Source organism: Mesoplodon densirostris, chromosome 14 (genome assembly GCF_025265405.1).
Source record: "Mesoplodon densirostris isolate mMesDen1 chromosome 14, mMesDen1 primary haplotype, whole genome shotgun sequence".
Taxonomy (NCBI): Eukaryota; Metazoa; Chordata; class Mammalia; order Artiodactyla; family Ziphiidae; genus Mesoplodon; species Mesoplodon densirostris.
In genome coordinates, this window is record NC_082674.1 from 80,331,742 (window position 1) to 80,351,046 (window position 19,305).

Here is a 19,305-nt window from a genome sequence, read left to right on the forward strand (position 1 = left end):
TGCGGGCACCACCTGACCCTGGGGGAGGGCTGCCCCGACCTTGCACAGTGCCCTGGGCTCTTGCAGGGCCTGGAAGGCTGCCTGGCCCCTCGCCCAGAACATGGTATTTTCCCTCCCCCCAGCAGCCTGACTCACGCAGGCTCCTCTGCATCCGGTCACAAGCACAGGCCTCGGGCCCTGGGCAGCCAAGGACCATCTGGTCAACCCAGGCCAACCTCTGTGCTCTAATAATAAATGTTGGGCAAAGGAGGAAGGAAAGAAACAAGAAAGGGAGGGGAGAGGAAAGGAGGGATGGAGGCAACTCATGTGTCCCTGGTCTTCAAAACAAGCATCTTTTTTCCTCCATTTTCTAGAGCCGTGGCTCTCAGAATGCGGTCCCCAGATCAGCAGCCTCAGCATCACCTCAGCATCCTCAGGACTTGTAGGAGAGCAAATTCTTGGGTCCCACCCTAGTCTTCCTGAATCAGAAACTCTGGGCTGGGTCCTTAACAAGCCCTCTGGAGGATTCTCAGTCATGTTCTAATTTGCAAACCACTGCCCCAGAACTGTCTTGAGGAAGTGATACTGAGCTGTCCTCTTTTTAGCTATTTCAGCCCCGGGGGCTCTTCCGGCCTTGTGGAAGCAGCCTCAGCCTTTGCAGACCGTCACCCCAGCAGTGCCCCCGTGTGACCCACCAAGAGGGGTGCGTGGAGGGCAGGCCGGGAGCGGGTGGTGGGTCTCCAGCAGGAAGCAGCATCTCCGTGTCCCTCACGTCCATTAGTTCATTTGAACGCCTGACAATCTGTGAGGTAGGCGGGCCAATACCAGCACCTCAGTTTTATAGCCAGGAAAAGAGAGGCTTAGAGAGGGGAAGGGCTGTTCTCCCTGGAGAAATTCCCAACTCCTTGGGGGGCAAGATCTATGCCTGATAAACAGTTAAATAACCGGGCAGAGAGACTTTCTGCACCTGGGTGGTGGGTCGGGGCTCCCGCAGCCCCACCTCCCCCGCAGCAGGTGAGGGGTGCCTAACCAGGACATCCTGGGGGGCAGCGGGGAGCAGTGAGGAACCTGGGGGGTCTTGGGCCTCCTCCTACAGTGCTGGTGGGCAGCATTTTCCCCTGGACCCCAACGAAGCTCACCAGCACCTCTGACCCGTATAAAGTCCTTTATGTTAAAAATTCCTATGGACACAGCAGTCCCACTTCTGGGTATATACACAAAAGAATTCAGAGCAGGGACTCCAAGAGATATTTGCATACCCATGTTCATAGCAGCATTTATCCCAATAGCCAAAAGGTGGAAATATCCATCAATGGATGAATGAATAAACAAAATGGGATTCGTGCATGCAATGGAAAATTATTGAGCTATAAAAAGGAATGATGTTTCAGTACATGGTACCACATGGATGAACAGTGAAGACATTACACTAAGTGAAATAAGCCAGACACACAAGGACAAATACTGTATGATTCCACTTATATGGAATAGAGTCATCAGCGTCATAGAGACAGAAAGTAGAACGGTGGTTGCCAGAGGCTGGTGGGAGGGGTATTGGGGAGTTTCCGTTTAATGGGTACAGAGTTTCGGTTTTGCAAGATGAGAAAGCTCTGGAGATGGATGGTGGTGATGGTGCCCGACAATGTAAACGTACTTAATGCCACTGAACTGTACACTTAAAAATGGTAAATTTCATGTCATGTATATTTAACCACAATAAAAATTGCTATCCGTTAATGAGTCCCACTGCCCCCACCCCCCAAATCCTCTGGATGTTTGAACCAATTTCCAGGAAACAGCAGCACACAGATCATTCTGCAAATCCCCTACACAGCCATACAACCTCCCTGAGACCACAGTGACAAAGGTAAGAAAACCCTGGACACTGGGTTCAATTTCCTGGGCTCCCATGTTCTGGTGCTGTGACCTGATCTCAAACTCGCAGTCTCCTCTTTCATGAAAGGGACCAATACTATCTCGGTGTTCTTGTGAGGGCTAAGAAGGAAGCGATCTGAAAGCTTCTAGCACATAACCAGTGCTCCATCAATGGTAGTTAATTTATGGTGTTTTCTCAGCCTGGAATGTTCTCCCCCTTCTCTACAGGGTAAGCTCCTGTTCATCCTTCAAAGCCCAGCCAGCTCAAATCCCACTGCTTCTATGAAGCCTGGGGTAGCCCACAGGATCGTTCACCAAAGCAGCTCCTCCTCCCTGTCTGACGTCTGATATCGGGCACAGCCATGCAACTCAAAGGAGCCAGATGGTGCTTTGCCGTGACTTCTCTCCCTCTGCTCTGGCCACCTGGTTCCTGGGAGCAAAGCCCCAGCAACTCACAGTGGACAGGTCCCATGAGTAAGAAACAAGACTTTGTCACTTAAGCTTCTGAGATCTGGGAGTTGCTTGTTTCCTCAGTGTAACCCAGCTCAGGGCCACTCAAAGCGTGGTTTCGCTTCCGCAGCCTTGGCATCCCCTGGACGCTGGTTAGAGATGCAAATTCTTGGGCCCCACCCTCGACCTACTGAACCAAATTTGGTGTAAAGCATTAAGCATGGCTTCTCTCCCATAAAGGTGTTCAGTGGTTGTTATCCACCCCCCACCCCCCTGAGACTTCCACAGAAGACTCTGCTCGTGGCCTACTCAAAGCCGTGCTCTCCTTCTCCCTACTGAGAAGTCAGGTTTTTGAGGGGATGACAATGTGCGCAGGTGAAAACATTCAGTTTCCCAGACTCCCTTGCAGCTAAGGGTGCTCACGTGACCTGGTTCTTTTCTGGCTCAGAGGAAGTCAGAGCAGGGCTTCAGGGAGAGCTCGTCAAAGGCCACAGGCCCAGGTGGCAGGTGCCTCTGGCTTTGGGCCTTGTCCTTCCCCTTCCTTCCTGCCTGTTACTTGGATGTGGTGGCAGATTGTTACCCAGTGGCTCCAAGGGATCACACCTCCCTGTATTCACACTCTTGGGCAATCCCCATCCACACTGAATCTGGGCTGGCCTGAGCCTAACTCTGACCAATAGCATGTGGCTGCAGTGACTTCTGCTCTCAACCTGGGGCCTGCCTACAGGAGATCTCCCCATAGGAGGTCACACTCCTGTCAAAGGGAGGGACATCCATCCAACCCATTGTCCAAACCTGAAACCCGGGACTCACCTCACCTCTTCCTCTTAATCTACAGCCAATTGGTCACCAAGCCTGTCCTCTCACATGGCTCAGGTCCATCCCAGGCTTGATCCATGGGGCAGCTACCTACTGACTTCCCACCTCTATCCCTGCCTGCCTGCTATCAAGGCTGCACATAGATGGATTGTCATCAGATTGAGTTCTTTTTTTTTCTAATAATTAATTAATTAATTTTTGGCTGCGTTGGGTCTTCGTTGCTATGTGCGGACTTTCTCTAGTTGCGGTGAGTGGGGGTTACTCTTTGTCGTGGTGCACAGACTTCTCATTGCGGTGGCTTCTCTTGTGGCAGAGCACAGGCTCTAGGCACACGGGTTTCAGTAGTTGCAGCACGCAGGCTCAGTAGTTGTGGCTCGCAGGCTTAGCTACTCCATGGCATGTGGGACACCCCCAGACCAGGGAATGAACCCGTGTCCCCTGCATTGGCAGGTGGATTCCCAACCACTGCGCCACCAGGGAAGTCCCAGATTGATCTTTCTAAATGTGGACCTGAAGATCATTCCCCAGTGCTTTTAGAGTAAGTCCCAAGGCCCTGGCACCGCCTACACATCCACATGTGCTATGGTGGCTGCCTTGCTCTCCAGTCCCATCTCTGTCCACTCCCCTCTCTAAACATCATGGGCCCTGGACATACCATGCTGCTCCCTGTTTCTGATACCAACTTCGCTTATCAATACCTCCATGTCTTTGCCCCAGGAATGACAAACATCATCCTTCATGTTGACTCAGTGTCTTGGTCGGCTCAGGCTGCTATAACGAAATACCACAGACTGGGTAGTTTGAACAACAGAAATTTATTTTCACAGTTCTGGAGGCTGGAAGTCCAAGATCGAGGTGCCTACAAGGTAGGTTTCATTCTGAGGCTTCTTTTCTTGGCTTATAGGCAGCTGCCATCTTGCTATGTGCTCACATGATGTGTGAGCACAGGGAGAGAGGGAGTGAGCTCTCTGGCATCTCTTCTTATAAGGACACTCATCCTATAAGATCAGGACCCCACCCTTAAGACTGCATTTAATCATAATTGTTCTGTAGGGGCCCAATCTCTAAATCCAGCCACCCTGGAGGTTAAGGCTTCAACATATGAATTTGGGAGGGAAACAAATATTCAATCCATAACATTCAATTAGGAGTAGCTGCCTAGAGAACTGTGTTGAGAAGAATTCTGAGGTCCTTCCCAGGTTCTGTGATAAAGAGAGCTATGCTTGATTAGTCATGTCTGCCTGTGGCTTAGAAAGGAGAGATAGTGGTGGCTCATGTACTGTTTATTTTCTTCCTCTGTTTTACATGTTTATCTTTTCTACCCTCTCTCTTGGCTCAAGCGCAATGCCTGACACATTCTAGGCTCTCAACACATTTCCGATGAATGAGTCAACAAGTGAGTAGTTGTCTCAAAGCGCATGTCACATCCATGATCTCACTGAAGTTTCACAGCCGACTGTGAGGTAGGGTGGAACGATCAAAGATGCTTGGAAATCTCCTTGAAAGCGTTCACCCCTCTCTCTCTTACCTCATACCGGAGATGCTACATCTCTACTGGAGATGCTGCATTTTTCCTAGAGGCTACGTGGATGCCTGGACCAGGGTCTGTCCAGGTCACAAGGTGGCTCTTGCTGCCATTGCCTCCTAGAGCTGCTGAGGCCTTTGCCCTTCCTCCTGCCCCACGACCCCTGCACCTCTACTTATCCCAGCACTGCCAACCCCATCCTCTGGCTGACGTCCCTTTGAATGAGACGCAAATACATTCTGTGGCCTCCAAGCCCGGTAGAGCAAGGGAGGGATTGATTTGTCTTCTGATGGGAGACAAGGGGCATGTGTTAACGATTGTTGTGACACAGGAAATCGAGAGCAGGTAAGGGTGTATGTGATGGGGAGAGGGTGCCACGGTTAAAGGGGAAATGGAGTCAAGTCTCCAGTATACCTGTTAGAACGCAGCTCATGTAATTGTGAGCGTGTGTCTGAGTGTGTGTGTGTTGGTGGGCTGCCTCTCCCCTGCCTGTCACCCCTGTTCCCAGGCTCAGCTATGTTGGCCCTGCCATGTGCCACGTGCTGGAGCCCCTTGAGGGCTGCAGATGGACCCACTGCCCTGGCCCTGCTCCTGCTCTGTCTGCTGTGGCCTCTCCCCACTGAGCATTTGTTCTCAGCTAGCGCCATGCTTAGCCCTGTGAAACGTGCTGCAGCCCGTGAGGAGCTCGTGGCCTGTGTCAGCAGCAGGACCATCCTGGGCCGTGTGTTGGGAAGGCCAGAGGCCGTGCCCCCATCTCGTTGGCTGGGGAAGGCAGGTGAGCAGGCGCAGGGCTGGGTGGGCGTGTTTAGGCCAGTGCATCCCCCTGTTTGCCTGCAGTCGAAGGGGGGAGCATGGGGCTGAGGAGAGGAGACCATATCAGCAGGGATTGCTGGAGCCACACCGGACAGCAAAGAGCTATAGCCCCAGTGCCTGCTCTCTGGGCCTCACAGCCTCGAGAACAAAGCCAGGACTTCCTGCAGCTGGTTCGCTCCGGGTCCTGTCTCCTCACCGTGGCCACTGTCTCATGCACTTACTGCTGGGAGAGAAGGAAGCTGAGCCCAGCGCTGCTTAGGGCCCAAGGGGGGCCCGGGACCCAGCTCTCAACCAGGACCTGGCCTCCAGTGAGTTTCCCAAGGCTGGATAAAGCCTGTGACCATTTCCCAGGCCCCTCACAGGCCTTCCCAGGAGACCCACCCGGAGGGCGCTGGCCTTTCCACTTCCTCAGCATCTTCCTGGAGGTCCCACGAGTCCAGCCAAGAAGGCAGTCGAGTCCCTGGGGGTGGAGTCACAGGGAGAAGGTGAGGCATCTGTGCTCTGGGGGAGTGACCTCCCTGCTAAGTGCTCGGTGCCCTCAGAAGAGCTTTGAGAAGGTCTCTGTTCGAAGCCCGCCTGCGGACGAACCCGAGTCCCATGACAAGAATCCTGGGTGGCTCACTCTCTACGGGGCTCCTTACTCCCCAGCAAAGTTGTCTGATGTTTATTGCATTGTAAAAATGGGATCTTTTCACAGCCATTTTCTGCGCATTTTGTGTCTTCTACCGTGGGCCCCCAGAAGGGGGCCAGGGCTGTGTACCCTCGGCCCCTGCTTCCCTTACTAAGAGAGCCCCACTTTCAACGACGCTGCAGTACACACAGCCTCTGCTTAGTCTAAGCCAAGAGTAACCCCACCCCCTTTGCTCTTGACCCTGGCCGACGATGATAAGTAAGTGGCTTCTGGGAAGATCCATGCTTTCCACGGACGGAGGAGGGCAGTCCTCATCCTTCCCTTCCTGCTGTGCATGGTCCTGCGAGGGTGAAGAGCCGAGGCAGACATCCTGCTGCCACTGGGACCCCCTGGGAAGTGGCCAGAGGGCCACTTCCGGCTGACGTGGCAGAGCCTGTTGTCGTAACCAAGCAGGACCCTATTGGGCCTTCCTGGGACAGACCCCTCCCCCATATCCTCTACTGTAGCTCCTCTCTGAAGTGCCTAGATAACAGTATCTGATGCACATTTTCAGAGTTGCTTTATAGATGCTAAAACCCCAATCACATGGAAGAAATTAACTAATTGATGACCATGAGCATGTAGGCCCGGACCTACTGGTGCCTAAGGGTTGATAATGTTAACCCCTGTGACACCACCCTGTTATCTCACCATCAACCAATCAGAGAACTGTGCACGAGCTGATCACAGACCCTGGGAGGCCCCTCCTTCACCTGGCCTTTAAAAATGCTTTGCTGAAACCCTTCAGGGAGTTTAGGGTTTTTGAGCAGGAGCCACCTGTTCTCCTTGCTTGACACCTTACAATAAACGCTGCACTTTCCTTCACCACAACCTGGTGTCAGTAGATTGGCTTTACCACATGAGGGCGAGTGGACCCAAGTTTGGTTCAGTAACACTGTGACACATTTCAATTCTGCATTGTATTTTAAATTTCATCTATTGTCATCAGTCTTGCATTTTACAAAGAGGACCATGCTTTCACTGGTTTCCTAATTTTAAGAAAATCTGCACAGTCTTCCTATGTAAGTTGAGTAAATGAGAATGAGATCAATGAGGTCAAGGGAAGTTCACTGTCACCTGGACCGGTGGATAAGATCAAAGGCTTATTCAAATAGAATTTGCAACTATATGTGAACAAACTCAGTTTTCTACAACAAACATCCTGGTAAATGTTACTGGAACAGAAATATTCTGGTCTCAAGGTTTTTTTTGTTTTTTAATTTTAATTAATTAATTAATTAATTAATGTGGTTGGTCGGATCTTAGTTGCAGCACGCGGGAGCTTTTGTTGCAGAGCGTGGACTCTCAACTTGTGGCCTGAGCAGGTTCAGTAGCTGTGGCACGTTTGCTTAGCTGCCTCGCGGCATGTGGGAACTTAGTTCCCCTACCAGGGATTGAACCTGTGTCCCTTGCGTTGGAAAGCGGATTCTTTTTTTTTTTTTTTCCCAGAGACGGGGTCTTGCTATGTTGCTCAGGCTGGAGTGCAGTGGCTATTCACAGGCACGATCCCACTACTGATCAGCACGGGAGTTTTGACCTGCTCTGTTTCCAACCTGGGCCGGTTCACCCCTCCTTAGGCAACCTGGTGGTCCCCTGCTCCCAGGAGGTCACCATATTGATGCTGAACTTAGTGCGGACACCCGATCGGCATAGCGCACTACAGTCCAGAACTCCTGGGCTCAGTCGATCCTCCTGCCTCAGCCTCCCGAGTAGCTGGGACTACAGGTGCGTGCCACCACGCCAGGCGGAAGGCAGATTCTTAACCACTGGACCACCAGGGAAGTCCCTGGTCTCAAGGTTTTGCAAGTCAATGACTCTTAGAACTATGATAGCAAACTTTCACTATTTCAGGAAAACTCTTTGTCCTTTTTATTAAGAAGTGAACAGGCAGAAACCGAATTTTATGATGAAACTATACCAAAAAAAGTATAGTTTTAACTTACATTGTATGGTAATAGGTATCTAAATATTTGCTTTTTCTTTATTTGATGAGCTATACTGGCTAGCTCAGGACCTGTCTTCCTTAGGTATCTGTGTCATTGACTCCCATTCTGTCAAGTTTCTTCATTAACCTCAGGCTTGCAGACTTGAACTTGGATTAAACTTTTCTAGCCTGCTCTGAATTAAAGACTATGTGGCTCATATAGTTTCCTGTTTCCACAAACTCCTGATCCAACTTGGAACTCCTACCTCCAGGCCTTTTTTATGTGATGTAATTAAACATCTTTATCATTAAAGCCCAGTCATTTGGGTTTTCTGTCACTAGCAGCCATTGCATTCCTGACTAGCACAAAGAATTTCCAGGAAGGATTCCAAGGAGGTGTTTCCTGCAGACAAGTTTTCCCTTCTAGGGTTCCCTGTCACAGCTACTCACACCCAAAGCCTGGAAGACGCTGTTGATCCTTCCTTCACTACTCTCCAACCTCCCAATCTATCACCTACCTCCCAAGTATATTTTGAATCAGCCCATCTCTTTCTATTCTTTGCCACTAGTGGAATCCCAGCAATTATGTCACCTCCTGTCTCTGCTATGTCACCTTAGTAGCCTCCCAAATGGTCTCGCTGCTCCCACACTCATCCTCTTGAACCAGCCAGAGTGATCTCTAAAAAATATACATTTGGGGCTTCCCTGGTGGCGCAGTGGTTGAGAGTCCGCCTGCCGATGCAGGGGACATGGGTTCGTGCCCCGGTCCGGGAGGATCCCACATGCTGCGGAGCAGCTGGGCCCGTGAGCCATGGCCACTGAGCCTGCGTGTCCAGAGCCTGTGCTCCGCAACAGGAGAGGCCACAGCAGTGAGATGACTGCGTACAGCAAAAATATATATATATATATATATATATATATATATATATATATGTATGTATATGTGTGTGTATATATATATATATATGTATATATATATATATATATACACACACACACATTTGATCCTGGCACTCCCATCCTTAAAGCAACCCATAGATTCTCCTTGGACACAGGATAAGATCTTAAATCCATAGCATGGTATATTAGTTCCTTTTGGCTGCATAACAAATTACCACAAACTTAATAACTTAAAAGAACACACATGTATAATCTCACAGTTTCCATGGGTCAAGGGTCTGGGTGTGACTAAACTGAGTCTTCTGCTCAGGGTCCCACAAGGCTGCAGTCAAGGTGTCGACTGTCTGTGAGTGCTCATCCAAGGACTCACCATGGAGTGTCCTCCCACTCACGTTTCATTGGCCAAAGCTGTTTACACGACAACACCTAACTTCAAAGAAGGCAAGAAAATGCAGCCCTGCTATTGATACCCAGCAGGACCCTGTAGGGCTCCTGGGCACAAGGGCCTTTCTGTGTCCCCCATTTCTTGATTACAGGAAATAGGCTTCATTCAGCCTCCATACCTTCCCTGAGTTCCTTGAGCAGGTTCAAATAGTTGCTAATTAGGGAAGGGAGGAATAGTCAAAAGAAACAATAGTACAGCCTTGGGGCAACGTCCTGGTTCCCCATCAAGGGATACACACAATATCTTTGAGCTGTTTTGCAGATACTGAAACCCTCACCAGGTGGGAGAAGTTAAAGGTTAATGATGGTCTGCTGCCCACAAGCACTAGACACCAGAGCAGTTGGAACCAGAAGGTTGATGATACTGACTCCCACTTACCTCACCACCAACCAATCAAAAGAATGGGGCACTAGCCCTCTGTGGCCCCCTTTGTCTGGCAAAGCAATAAAGCTATTCTTTTCTACTTCACCCAAAACTCTGTCTCCGTGATTTAATTCGGTGTCGGGGTACAGAGGCTGGATACGGCTCCACTATGTGAGTGAGAGGAGGAGAGATAGAATCTTTGTGCACAGCGCTAATGACTATCCCAGCTACTATGAGGGGCTTCATTATCTGCCAGCGGAAACCAGTGCAGTTCACCTAGCATTCTTTGACTCATCTCTTTAGGCGTTCTCTCATCTATCAGCCTGGTGACTCTACAAAGAAAGAAAATGAAATTAGTTTGGCATGGCTTATTCCTAGTAAACTTAGACCGGCTTATGGGACTTCCCTGGTGGTCCAGTGGTTAAGATGCCGTGCTTCCAGTGCAGGGGGTGCAGGTTCAAACCCCGGTTGGGGAATAAAGATCCCGCATGATGCGTGGCCAAAAAAAAAAAAAGAAGAAAAGCTCACACTGGCTCCAAGGACCAGTATTTTCTCTACCTTTTTTTTTTTTAACTTAAAAAATATTCCAATTTCGGGCTTCCCTGGTGGCGCAGTGGTTGAGAGCCTGCCTGCCGATGCAGGGGACACAGGTTCATGCCCCAGTCCGGGAAGATCCCACATGCCGCGGAGCGGCTAGGCCCATGAGCCATGGCCGCTGAGCCTGCACGTCCGGAGCCTGTGCTCTGCAACGGGAGAGGCCACAACAGTGAGAGGCCCGCGTACCGCAAAAAACAACAACAACAACAAAAATTCCAATTAAAATTCTTTTTTTTTGGATGATATAAATTATTTAGTCCTGCTTAATTTTTATCTTTATCCTGAATATGTTATTTTGAAGATCACAGATCTAGGATTGGTTAATGCCTGGTGATGACACGAGACCACTGATGAATGAGCATAATGTTCTTAAAAAAAGCTACTGCACAATGTCACCAGGATAAGGACATAGGAGGCTCCTGAATTTCCCTCCCCTCATAGACACACCGAATATACAGCTACACGTGGAGCAATTCCCCGTAACGAAAATCCAGAAACTGTCAACTTGTCTTCCAAAGTGTTGTACATTTTGCATTCCCGCCAGCGATGAATGAGAACTTCTGCTGCTACACATCCTCACCAGCATTTGGCATTGTCTTGTTCCGTATTTTGGCCATTCTAATAGGTGAGTAGTAGCGATATTTAAATTCTTTTTGTTTCCAATCTGTATTCTAAGTCAGCCATCCCCAACTTTTCTGGCACCAGGGACCGGTTTTGTGGAAGACAATTTTTCCACGGATGGGGTGGTGGAGGTTGGTTCAGGCAGTAATGCGAGCGACTGGGAGCCACGGCGAGCAGCAGATGAAGCTTCGCTCACTCTCCCGCCACTCACCTCCTGCCGTGCAGCCCGGTTCCGAAGAGGCTGCAGACCCTGTTCTAAGTGATGACAATCTAATGTGTAGCTAATTGTTCTGGCATTCTCTCAGGGATAAATGAAACTTACAAATCTATGGTTTCTTAAGTCACGCATAATCAATTGCCAAAAAAGTAATTGCATGATATTCATCGTTACAGTGTTGTAAAGGCCTTTTTTTTATATAGTCAAGGCAATTACAAAGTCTGGAATGAATGATCAAAAGTATTATGGGGCTTCCCTGGTGGCGCAGTGGTTGAGAGTCCGCCTGCCGATGCAGGGCACACGGGTTCGTACCCTGGTCCGGGAGGATCCCACGTGCCGCGGAGCGGCTGGGCCCGTGAGCCATGGCCACTGAGCCTGCGCGTCCGGAGCCTGTGCAACGGGAGAGGCCACAGCAGTGAGAGGCCCGCGTACCGCAAAAAAAAAAAAAAAAAAAAATACCCTCTGTTCACAACCTGTATCATGCTCGCTTGTAGACAGCTGTGCCCTAAGAAAGAGAGAGGGCCCTAACTGAATTGGTAGCATAGTCCTATTTCCAACTCTTTTATGTGGGTCACACTCTCCCAGGAAAATGGAGTTTCTTTCAAAAGAAGTAACTCCCCCCCCACCAGTGCACATGTATTATTTTTTCCTGCCAAAAGAATCCCGGCTATCTTCTCGGTTCTGGGTATCTTATTTATAGTTTTTATCTCAAAGGCCTTCTAGCTCTTTATCCACTTCCTGCGGGAGCCAGAGTGGGAAGTGGAGCAGGGAGAGAAACTTCTCCCTTGATCTCATTGAATCACCAGAGTCCCAGCAGGAGAGAGATGGCAACAAAGTTACAGCCTCGTTACCAGAGAGAACATAATAAATGCACGATGTGTAGAGACTTTTACAGAGATGTGGACAAGATGAAAGGAAACCAACCAAGATAGTAGAGCCCCTCCGGGATAGTAACGTGGAGAGCCATGAGCACGGTCAGCTTGAAGGGACCAGGAGAGGAAGTGGTGACGAGAACCCAGAGAGGCCTGTAGCTGAAGGATGGGGTCGCTGGAAAGCTGCTGCGGCCTTCAGTGTAGGAACCAGACACACAGCTGCCAGCCCACCCCCACTGGCAAGGCGCTAGAACAATCAACGCCCTGCAGGCTCTTTCCTCCTGCCCTCCTATTTCCTGCTGGTGTCTACTGTGGGCTGAAGTCAGCCAGAACCCAGAAGGGGAGGGAGCTCCAGGGACAGTTCACACGGGTCAGCCCCTGGGGACTGAGCAAGGGGGAGGAGAAAGGGGTGCAGATCTGGAGGGACGAACGGAATACTCAGCAAGTTAATACTGACACGCAAATCAAAGCAACCCAGTAGAAACTGGCCTGTCCTTTACGGAGCACAAACTATGGATCCAGCTTGAGGAAGTGATGTAAAGTCAAGGCTTTACTTGGTGAGTGAAGGGGCCTTTCTCTTTGGAAGCTAGTCTGCAGGGAGAGGAGGTGAGCTGAGGCCCCAAGAAGCAGGCACCCAAGAGCACATGGAGACAGGACAGGATGAGGGACACTGCAAATCCCTTTTCAGGGTCCTGGTTTCAGTTTTCTGAGAGGACTGGTGGCCTGTTTTCATGAAAGTCCCTTAATTCCATAGAAAAAATTCCCCTTTTACAAAGAGCAGCTTGAGGTACGCTTCATTTGAAACAAAGGAACCTTGAGCACGCGATTTCATTTAATCCACGTAACAGCCCTGATGGGAGGTAGGTCCTCTTATTCCCATTCTATTTTATTTTATTTTTATTATTACTACTTTTTTTTTTTTTTTTTGCGTTACGCGGGCCTCTCACTGTTGTGGCCTCTCCCACTGCGGAGCACAGGTTCCGGACACGCAGGCTCAGCGGCCATGGCTCACGGGTCCAGCCGCTCCGCGGCATGTGGGATCTTCCCGGACTGGGGCACGAACCTGTGTCCCCTGCATCAGCAGGCGGACTCTCAACCACTGCACCACCAGGGAAGTCCTATGACTACTTTTTTGGCCACGCGGCTTGCAGGATCTTAGTTCCCCGACCAGGGACTGAACCCAGGCCCCGGCAGTGAAAGCACAGAGTCCTAACCACTGGACCACCAGGGAAGTCCTCCCTTATCCCCATTTTAAAGATGAAGCTATTCAAGGTCTGAGTCAGATCAGGCAATCTTTGTCTAGGTGTCTGGGACTCACACAGTCGGGTCTGCCTCCAACGTTCTGGAATTTTCAAGGACTCTGCAAGCTGCCAAGCCCGGTCAAAAGCAATTTCCAAAACCAGAAGGGAACTCCGCCTTTGACCAAGGCACCCCGCGGGGACGCTGGCCTCTCTGTCAGTTTGCCAGCTAAAGCAGCTGGAATTCTGGGAGGAGCCAGCAGGCACGGCCACCCAGCTCCTAAATATTTGAAAGGGACCAACCTTGGACTTGGAAAACTGTAGAGTTTTTTTTCAAGTACTCCTGGGAAAGCAGTGTATTTGCAAATGCCGTAATTCCTCAGCTAAATACCAAGGATGGGGTTGGCTGCATGTGGGAACATCCTCGCATCCCCCAATTCCAGAACCCCCAGCCCCAGAGGTGGACCGAATTGTTGGAGGAAGGCGACCTGCTCACTCCGGTCCCCAGGAGCCCGGGGTGGGGCTCTCAGCCCCCCATCTCATCCCACCCCCAGGCCCACTCCCTGTCAGCTGCCCTGCGTCAGAGCCGGAAGGTGACGTGAGGTAATGTCTCCACAGACCAGTGGTGGCCAGGAGATGAAAAGAATCTCAGAAACACAGTGTTAAATTTAAAGCAGACCCACCTGCCTTAGCCAGGCTGCAATTTCACTCAGAATAACCAGTTTGTTTTTCTTGGACATTCCAGGAACTAACTGGCCACCCCGTGTAAACCCCCAACAGGAATGTTAGGGGGGGTCCCTTGCAACTCAAACATTCGCTGCCTCCTCCCTCAGGCCAGGGACTCCTGCCTCAGGCGGGGTCGGGCCTCTCTGGGGGTCACTTGAGGGCTCTCCCTTGGCTCCCTGTGGCTCCTTTATCCCCGAGAGCCTGACTTGGTGCCCAGAGTTGTGGGGAAAGGTCATCAAATGGGTAATAGCAGCACCTGATCCGTTCATCCAGAGCTCTCTCCGTGCCCTGCTAAAGGCGTCGTTTACCGTTCTGTCCAGTCCTTACCACATCCCAGGAAGGTGTGTCGAAAGTGTTTACTGCTTCCTTTTTACAAATGGTAAAGCTGAGGCTCGGGGAGGTTACCTAACTTCTCCCAGGTCACCCAGCTGGGACTGAAGTCCCCCCCAGCGCTGGCCCAAAGCCCAGGTTCCTCTGCTGCCCATCTGGTCATCCCACCCCTCCCCCAGCCTGGGGGGCTTCAGGGGCTCGGTTTAAAGGCGGTGTCCTTGTTGGTTATATTGTTGTGAAGGGAGTGCCCTGGGGACACCTGGGTGACAGCTGGTGAGAGGCGGTGCTGTAATCACAAACCCTGCCTTCTGGTTTTGACACCCTCACTTTGGATTGGGTTGGCTTGGGGACTTCCAGCCCCTGGGGGTTTTGCTGCTTCCGGGATCTGTTGAACCCCTGGCTCCCAACAGGGCTAAGCGGCCAACACAGTGAAACGGGCGTGGGCAGGGCCCGGCCTCTCTCCAGCCTCAGCTTCCGCTCTGTAAAATGGTAAATGGGGATGGAGAGGGGGAGGGGCTCGGGGCTCAGATGTCTCGGGCCTCTGTTTGCCGGGCACTGGGATTCCTGCAGCTAGGCGGGGCCAGCAGGGGGAAAGCGGGTGCCTCTGGTGGGGTGGGGAGCCTGGAGCTGAGGCCTGGCAGGGGGGTGGTGATAAGGGCCTTCTGAGCGGGGCCAGCTCAGGGAACAATGGGCTTAGTGTGGGAGGCCTGGCCTGTTGCTTTCCCTCTCTGCTCCCAAGAGAGGTTTCCATGGTATCCAGACCCGACTTGGACACAAGTGTCAATGGAGACATTGTGTGGGTGTCCTTGACTCCCAGCCCCTCTCTGGGGGGTGGTGGTGGTGGGGAGAACCCGCCCTAGGCCTGCAAATGGCCCCTAGCGCTGTGCAGAGGGACGGTCTCTCCCACCCAGGAAAACGGGGAAGATGTTGGGGGTTTTCCTGGGAGGGGCCTGTGTGAGGTCTCCATTGAGGCCTGCTCATCCCGGGAGGGGGGCAGCCAGGTGACACATAACCTTCTTGTGCATTTTTCCCAAACCTAAGCTAATAAATGAACTCTCCCTTCTACTGACTCATCTGTAGGAATGATAAATTTTGGTGCCAAGTTTGGAGAAAGGGGAGGCATTTTACAAATTACCAAGCCATGAGGACATGCCACTCACTTTTTTTTTTTTTTTTTAAGAAAGAAGCATTGTAGCTAGTTAACCTAGTTAAGCCTTAGCACAAGGCAGCTAATGGCAAATGCTATCATTAATGTATAATCAAAATGCTGCGACAGTGGCCTGGGGGTTCTAGGAAGGATTTGTAGAAGAGCTGGTATAGGAGCTGGGCCTCAACAGGTACAGTCAGTAGGAGCAAAGGTGAAGAGGTGGGGCCTTCCCTGGTGGCGCAGTGGTTGAGAGTCCGCCTGCCGATGCAGGGGACACGGGCTCGTGCCCCGGTCCGGGAAGATCCCACATTCCGCGGAGCGGCTGGGCCCGTAAGCCATGGCCGCTGAGCCTGCGCGTCCGTAGCCTGTGCTCCGCAACGGGAGAGGCCACAACAGTGAGAGGCCCGCGTACCGCAAAAAAAAAAAAATTAAATTAAAAATTTAAAAAGGTGAAGAGGTGGGAATATTTAGGGAATCTCGGGGCATGGGAGTGAATAATGGAATATGGCCTGCCATTTCAGTAAACAAAGGATGTCACAGTCATCAGCCATTGCAGCCGCCACTGGTGAGCTGGTGAGCCCTGAGGGAACTCAGGAAGGAAAAGAATACCTGCCATCTAGCAGCCATCAGCCTGCAGCCACTCCCCACTGTGCGCCCTGAGGAAACTCAGGATGTGAAAACACAGGATACTGGTCCCAGATAGCTGAGGTGCAAATCAAAGGAATGATTTAGGTGAGCCCAGATTCTTGCATCTTTCCATACATAGAAAAGCACGAAATTCCTTAACCGAGATATCTAGTTTTCTTAACAGTAATCTTTTCTTCCTACTACCTGCCCTTTGTTGCAAAACTTCTATATATCCTAGCTCCCCGCCTAGTCTCCTCGGAGCAGTTCTCTCAGGGTTACTTGAGATACTGCCTCCCAGGCTTGAAGTCCTAAAAATTCCCACCAAATAAAACATAACTCTCAACTTTTAGGTTGCGCATATATTTTTTTAGTTGACAGGCACGACAGGCACGTGGTACCAGGAAATGGGAGATGAGGTTCCCACAGATCACATGACCCTGGATTGGGCTCACGAATCTAGACTTTGTTGGGCAGGTTGGGGAGACACTATTTAATTAAAATGGGTCTTCACAGAAATAAACCCATGCACCTGTGGTCAATTAATCTACGACAAAGGAGGCAAGACTATACAATGGAGGAAAGACAGTCTCTTCAATAAATGGTGCTGGGAAAACTGGACAGCTACATGTAAAAAAATGAAATTAGAACATTCTTTAACATCATACATAAAAATAAACTCAAAATGGATTAAAGACCTAAATGTAAGACCAGATACTATAAAACTCTTAGAGGAAATCATAGGCAGAGCACAGTTTGACATAAATCGCAGCAATATCTTTTTTGAGCTGTCTCCTAGCGTAATGGAAATAAAAACAAAAATAAACAAATGGGAGGTAAACTCAAAAGCTTTTGCACAGCAAAGGAAACCATAAACAAAATGAAAAGACAACCCACAGAATGGGAGAAAATATTTGCAAACGATGTGACTGACAAGAGATTTGTCTCCAAAATTTACAAACAGCTCATGCAGCTCAATATCAAAAAAACCCCAAACAACCCAATCAAAAAATGGGCAGAAGACCTAAATAGACATTTCTCCAAAGAAGACATACAGATGGCCAAGAAGCACATGAAAGGCTGCTCAACATCACTAATTATTAGAGAAATACAAATTAAAACTACAATGAGGTATCACCTCACACTGGTCAGAAAAACCATCATCAAAAAATCTACAAACAATAAATGCTGGAGAGGATGTGGAGAAAAGGGAAACCTCTTGCACTGTTGGTGGGAGTGTAAATTGGTGCAGCCACTATGGAGAAGAGTATGGAGGTTCCTTAAAAAACTAAAAATAGAGGGACTTCCCTGTTGGTGGGTAAGACGTCACACTCCCAATTCACGGGACCCAGGTTCGATCCCTGGTCAGGGAACTAGATTGCACATGCATGCCGCAACTAAGAGTCCACATGCACAGCTAAGAAGTCCGCATGCCGCAATGAAGATCCTGCATGCCACAACTGAGACCCGGCTCAGCCAAAATAAATAAATAAGTAAATAAATATTTTTAAAAAACAAAAACAAAAAACAAAACTAAAAATAGAGCTATCATATGATCCAGCAATCCCACTCCTGGACATATATCAGGAGAAAACCATTGTTCGAAAGGATACATGCGACCCAATGTTCATTGCAGCACTGTTTACAATAGCCAAGACATAGAAGCAACCTAAATGTCCATCGACAGATGAATGGATAAAGAACACGTGGTACATATTTACAATGGAATATTACTCAGCCATTAAAAAGAATGAAATAATGTCATTTGCAGCAACATGGGTGGACCTGGAGATTAGCATACTAAGTGAAGTAAGTCAGACAGAGAATGACAGATACCATATGATATTGCTTATATGTGGAATCTAAAAAAAAGATATAAATTAACTTACTTACAAAACAGAAACAGACTCACAAACTTAGAGAATGAACTTGTTAGCACAAATTCATGTGCCTGATACACAGTGAGGCCAAACAAACCAAAACGTCGGAGTCTGGAACAGAGAAAGGTTTATTGCAGGGCCATGCAAAGAGATGGGTGGCTCATGCTCTAAAAAACCCCAAGCTCCCTGAAGGGTTTTGGCAAAGCATTTTTTTTTGTACTTGATATTTACTTTTATTCTGATTGTATAAGCATTGATATTCTTAGTTTTTTTTCAAAAAATATGGAGCGCTTCACGAATTTGCATGTCATCCTTGTGCACGGGCCATGCTAATCTTCTCTGTATCATTCCCATTTTAGTATATGTGCTGCCGAAGTGAGCACTGGCAAAGCATTTTTAAAAGCCAGGTTTGGCAGGGTTGGGGTGGGGGCAGGTTGCAGGGTATGTGATCAGCTCGTGCACAGTTCTCTGATTGGCTGATGGTGAGGTAACAGGGTGGTGTCACAGGGGTTAACATAACCTTTAGGCTCCAGGAGGCCTGGGGCTCTGTGCTCATGGCCAACAAGTAGTTAACATCTTCCATTTGGTGGGGCGTTTTCATATCTGTAAAACAACTCAGGAAATGTGCATCAAATACTGTTATCTATGTACTTCAGAGCGGAGCTAAAGCAGAGGATATGGGGGAAGGGCCTGTCCCTGGAAGGCCCCATAAGGTCCAGCTTGGCTACAAACTTATGATTACAAGGGTGGGGGAGGGATAGATTGGGAGTTTGGGATTGACATGTGCACGCGGCAATATTTAAAATAGGGAACCAACAAGGACCTACTGTATAGCACAGGGAACTCTACTCAATACTCTGTAATAACCTAAATGGGAAAAGAGTTTGAAAAAGAATAGATACACATATATGTATAACTGAATCACTTTGCTGTACACCTGAAACTAACACAGTTTTATTTTTTTTTTTTGGCTATGTGGCATGCAGGATCTTAGTTTCCTGACCAGGGATTGAAACCACGTCCCCTGCAGTGGAAGCTCGGAGTCTTAACCACCGGACTGACCGTCAGGGAAGTCCCCTAACACAACATTTCTAATCAATTATGCTCCAATATAAAATTTTAAAAACTTTTTAAAATGGGGCTTCTGAAAGCCCGCTCTGCTAAAGAGCTCTGATCAGGAACAATGTTCCCACATAACTGTCCTGAAATGGCTAATTGTGAAAGCAGTCATCAATCCCATTTTCCCCAGTAAAATGTCCACCCCATATGAACCTGTGCCCTGCTGTATCA

At 49.4% G+C, this 19,305-nt stretch overlaps 1 non-coding gene across 1 annotated transcript; it reads right to left on the bottom strand.

Annotated features, from left to right (window-relative positions):
• Positions 1-18,291: 18,291 nt before the first annotated feature.
• Positions 18,292-18,398, bottom strand: LOC132502231 (U6 spliceosomal RNA). The gene has a single exon (XR_009534427.1). It is a non-coding gene; the product is annotated as a U6 spliceosomal RNA (small nuclear RNA).
• Positions 18,399-19,305: the final 907 nt, after the last annotated feature.